Raw genomic sequence first — 4,875 nt, forward strand, 5'->3', positions numbered from 1 at the left:
CCCCCCTCCTTCCCTCCCCTGTCCCTTTGGGGGTGGGGGAAGGAGGCCAGTGCATTAAAGCCGGGATACGTGGAGCTCAGGGTGAGAGGCTGCTCAAACATCATTAACCCTGTCACCGGGAGCTCCCATTTTTCAGGAGGAATATACGCCTTGTCAGTGTTTTACGGCCGTGGCCTTCTCTGGGCAGAACCGTGAGCCCGCAGCTCAACAACGGGGCCGTGGGGAGGAGCGGGCAGCCAGAACCCCCAACCCCAGGGCACGAGGTGGGGGCTCCCCGAGCCCTGTGCGTGCTGCTGAGCTGCTGCTGCAGCAATGGAGCAGGGCCACCGTGCAGCCAGGGCCACGAGCCCCCTCGCCAGCAATCCCTGCATCTTGCCCCGCTCGCCCTTTGTGCGCCCGCCTCGCTGCGCTGTGTCTTTATTTTTATTTTTTTATATATATATATATATATATATATATATATATTTTATTTTTGGTTTGCTCCACCAGGAAGTCGAGTTCACGGGCTTAGAAGTGGCTTCTCCCACTGAGCGGAACACACTCGCATTCCTGGGAGGAAGATTATTGGTTACTTTAATTAGCTGGTAGCATTGTGCTTCCCACCTGGGTGTTCTTTATGGCTTTTCATTACGGGGGAGCCTGGTGGTTGCGAATGTTTACATGTGTCTTGGCAGGTTTTTATACCGTGCGTTGCAGTGAAAAACTTTACAATAAACCATTGTCTCCGCGGAGCCACACTTCATTTCCTATTCAAATTGGTTTGGGGAGGGGTAGGGACGTGAGGGGGAGAATCGTAACTAAGGGGGATTTCAGCCCCGCTGTGAGCAGGGAGCAAATGCAGCGCTGCGTTAGTGGCTGTGAACTCATCTATAGCTTTGAACCCCCCCTTCCCCCTCCGTTAGCCCTCTGGGGTAGAAATCTTTCAAGTTGAAAATCCTCTTCCTCTCTGCCCAAAGGGGGAAGCGGGAGCGCGGCGCTCGGAGCCGGGCAGGGAGCTCGGCTGCGCGGGAGCAGGAGAGGCAGGTGCTCATTTGTCTCAAGGCAGCACGGGGCCATCAAATTAATTTTTAAAATAAATCAAGCCGGCGTTTATCTCCCCGTCGCACCGACTCTCCCCTTCGAGGCCTCCTGTTAAAGCGCACGCTCTCTGACCCAGAGCTACCATCCCTTGACTCCTGTTAGCTGTACTTAACCCCCCACGCTTGTAAATGTTCCCTCTCTCTGCGGCAGCTGCTCCCTGCGCCGCTCCAGCTCCGCTCCCCAGGGGAGGATGTTGAGCTGCGTGTTTGATATGCAGGGTTGGATGCTGCGGGAGGGGGGTGCCCACGCTGTGGCCGTGGTTCAGAAGCATCTCTCCGAGGGGATGGGTTGCTCTTTATGTATAAAATAGTCTCATAAGTCTCCCGCTGAGAGAGCGCCGGCACCAAATGGATGGCGAGAGCCCTTGGGATAGCATAAAAGCTCTGTTTGCCACCTTTGTGTGACATTATCAAATACCTTCCTGGATCCGAACAGATGACCAAAATAATTGGCTTTTCTATCTCCTCCTTGACGCGGAGGTCTCAAACTGCCTCGCAAACCAATTAGCTGATTAACCCTCCTCTGTTCGAGGCCGGGCTCGGGGAGGTGAAGCGACCGCACCGGGGTCGCTGGGAGCCCAGGGCGCATCCCTGGGCTGCGGGGAACAAAGGACCCCGGGGAGAGGGGGGGGGGAGGGGTTGTGCACCCAGCCCCCTTCTCCCCATCCCTGTGTGACTTTTTGGATGGGACAGGGGGTTCTGTGCCAAGGGGTGGCCCTCAGCAGCGCGCTCCCTGGTTACGGATCCGCTTGGGGAACTTCACTTCTGCTCCCTGAGCTGCTCGCCTTCCATTTTGCTGCCGGAGCCCTGCAGCAACACCGGGCTACGAATGGCAGCACCTCGTGCTGGAGCATCCCCAGGCCAAACGTGGCTGGGAAGAGTTAACGTTTTAATGCGTCCATCCGTCACGGCTGTAGGTTAACACGGCTTTAATTCTCGTTAATGAGAGCTTATTTCTCATGCGGCAGCTGAGAACCGCTGTGCGCGCTGCCCGCGATGAGCCGGAGCGAGCCGGCCTGCTGCTGCGTGACGTCGGCGTGGGGATGGGGGAGAGCAGGGGGCAGGAGAGCAGGGAAAGTTATGTGTGTGTATACAAAATATCGAAAGGAGAGAGGGAAAACAATTGGCTTAATTGTTTGGCCTCCGGCGGGCTCGCGGTAACGCGCTGAGGAGGAATCCTTCTCCTGGAGGATTGTTCCGCCCGCGATCTTTCCAAACGCCGACACCCCCTGCCAACCTCCCTGCAGGAGCAACAGCCACCAAGGGAGCGGGGAGAGGTGGCGGGGAGGAGTGCTGATGTTGGCAAAGAGGGGAGGGAAGGGATTGCTGGGAGGGGAGGATTGCTTCTGCCTGGCACCGGGCACGGGGCCCGACGTGGCTCCGAGCAGCGGGATGGACTCCCGTGGCCGCTCTGCCCTCAAGAAATGAGTCTTGCTGTCGCTCTTGCTTGGCCTGAGTGGGCGCGTGCCCCTCTGTAATTTTCTTTCCCCAAACTTTGCTATTTCTGGCCGTCGTGGGCTTTGTGTTGCTCTGCTGTGCGCCGGCCGGGCGGTCTCTGCTGGGACACGGAGCAGAGAGGAGCCAGCTCCTCCGGGTTGGAACCCGGCCCCTCCTCTTCCCCCGTTTAATATTTTTAGGCATCTTCAGAGCTGCTTTAGGTAATTTTCCGATGGTTTTCTCTCTCCCTCTGAGCTGGACCGGTGATAACCGAGGCAGCAGCGTTTCTAGAGGGGAGGGAGGACCGCAAACCGCCTTCATTTTACTTCTTTAAGAAGAGCCGAGACACGTCGCGTGGTTTTTTGCACGTTAGAGAAACTTTTCAGCAGGAAGCAGAATCTAGGTCAGAATAAAAGAATGCAGGCAGAACGTGGAGGGGCAAAGTCAGGACGGTCCCCGTGCACGGGAGCGGGCCTTGCAAGGAGCGTGCTGAACGGCTGCCGGCCCCTGCACACTGCAGGAATCGCTTCTGGACGGACGAGCAGATGGCTCCGAGGTGTTCAGTGCCTTTTGGCATAACTCGTGCTGAACAAGTGGCTGGTAGGGGTGCATACGGAAAGGGAAGCTTCGGTCTTAGGGGGAAAGAGCGGCGTGGGGACAGCCCCAGGTGCAATGCTTCTGCAGGTGAACGCTGCTCCACCGCAAGGATTGATGGCAGCCCTGGGAAAACTCCCCTCGCTCCGCAGGCTGCCGGGGGCTTTGGCTGCGTGCAGCCCCGCGTGCCCTCCCCGTGCTCATCTCGCTGCCTCTCCTTCCCCCAGCCCCGCGCGGCGACATCACCGCTCCCCGAGCGGAGCAGCTGAATGCGGCCCGCTGGGCTAAGATAATGGGAAGTGACAAGGTGAAGAATAGTGCTGGCAGCCGTGGGCGTTGTGGTGCAAGGGTGCTGCGAGCCCGGCCCCTGCCCCCTCCTGGGTTGCCCTGGAGGGGAGGTTCTGCATCGCGGCGTGGGCTGCGTGTGCTCCCTGTGCTGTGGGTGGAGGTGGAGGTGGAGGTGGGTGTGCAGCCCGGTTCCTGCAGCTGAGCCGCGGCGCGGACGTGGCTGCGGGACAGAGGGCTCAGCAGAGCCTGAAATGGACCCGGAGGGCTCCCCAGGGCTGTAATGCAATGGGAAGTAAGATCTGAGGTCACGAGGCAAATGCCGAGATGGAGCAGACCTTATTCTTGGTATTTTTGTGGTTTTTTTTTTTTTTTTTTTTAAGACAAAGCAAGTTTCCCCAGGAGAGGCTGTGGCATTCTCTGCTGGCACAGTGACCTCTGGCCAAGGCGGTGCAACAGCCCCCTCCGGGAACAGGGCTGCATTTGTGGCTTCCAGCCCCTGGGCCCTGTGGTCCAGCCGGTGGCATTGTGCAAGGGAAGGAAGCTCTCATCTTTCCTAGAAGGCACATTCCCTCGTGGACCTTCGGTAACTCCAAGCTGGTACGCGGGGGAGAAAATAACATGTGGGTTTGTTGCTAGAAGGAGGAACCTCACTGCAGCCCCGTCGAGCTGGAGGTCACGGAACCGTGGCACGGCTTGGAAGGAGCCTCGCCATCACCCAGTCATGCATTGCTCTGCTCCCGTTTGGGTGAATGAGTCAGGCTTAATAGGAAGCAGTGAGTTAAAGGTGTGAGACGCTCAGGAGTGCTGTGGGAAGCCACCCGCCACGCTTTCCAGGTGGGAGAGCTAACTGTGCAGTTCCAGGTTGGCTCAGCACTGTGCTGAGCTGCCCTGCACCATTCCCAGAGCTCCTGGTGTGTTCTCCTGCTGCCTCCGTGCGCGCCAGGCTCTCCCTGTCCTCCTGCTCTGGCTTTCGTTCCTGATCTGCCAGAAATCTGAATCCTGGACCGCCTGGCTCAGCGGGGCAGCGTTGTGCAGGGTGCTGGCTCTTGCTTCTCCACGTTCAAGCTGAGCCGGTGCAGCCCTGGTGGTGGGCAGCGCTCGGTTCCTGGTGCCACGGGAGCCGAGCCCTGAAGGCGCAGTGCTGCGGGACGGGGCAGAGCCGGGTGCTGCGCGGGGCCGGCGCGCTGCCTCGGAGCCTTTGCACGCTCAGCGTTTCCCCAGGCTGGGTGCAGGGTCCGTGCTCTTGTGTTGCCTTTTTAGTGGAAACGTGGGTTGGCTGGGCCCGGAAGAACATCTCCTGGCCTTGCACAGCCGATAGCCCTGCGGTTTGCGTTATCTCCTCGGTGCTCACCAGACAAGCGCGCGCTGTTCGCTCTGCCCTCATCCCGGGCAGGGTTGAAAACTCAACCCTCCAAGAAACCCTTCCCTTCCCTTCCCTTCCCTTCCCTTCCCTTCCCTTCCCTTCCCTTCCCTTCCC

General features: G+C 58.9%; 1 protein-coding gene and 1 long non-coding RNA gene across 2 annotated transcripts in view; both read left to right on the forward strand.

Moving 5' to 3' along the window:
* Window positions 1-3,777, forward strand: part of LOC110391110 — a 4,892-nt gene extending 1,115 nt beyond the window's left edge. The window contains exon 2 of the long non-coding RNA XR_002433983.1: window positions 490-3,777. This is a non-coding gene — a long non-coding RNA (uncharacterized LOC110391110). The remainder of the gene's footprint in view (window positions 1-489) is intronic.
* SARNP (SAP domain containing ribonucleoprotein) overlaps window positions 1-4,875 on the forward strand; it is a gene marked incomplete in the record, with an annotated part of 27,979 nt that overhangs the window by 8,662 nt on the left and 14,442 nt on the right.

The sequence above is a fragment of the Numida meleagris genome, unplaced genomic scaffold, assembly GCF_002078875.1.
Source record: "Numida meleagris isolate 19003 breed g44 Domestic line unplaced genomic scaffold, NumMel1.0 unplaced_Scaffold296, whole genome shotgun sequence".
Classification (NCBI taxonomy): Eukaryota; Metazoa; Chordata; class Aves; order Galliformes; family Numididae; genus Numida; species Numida meleagris.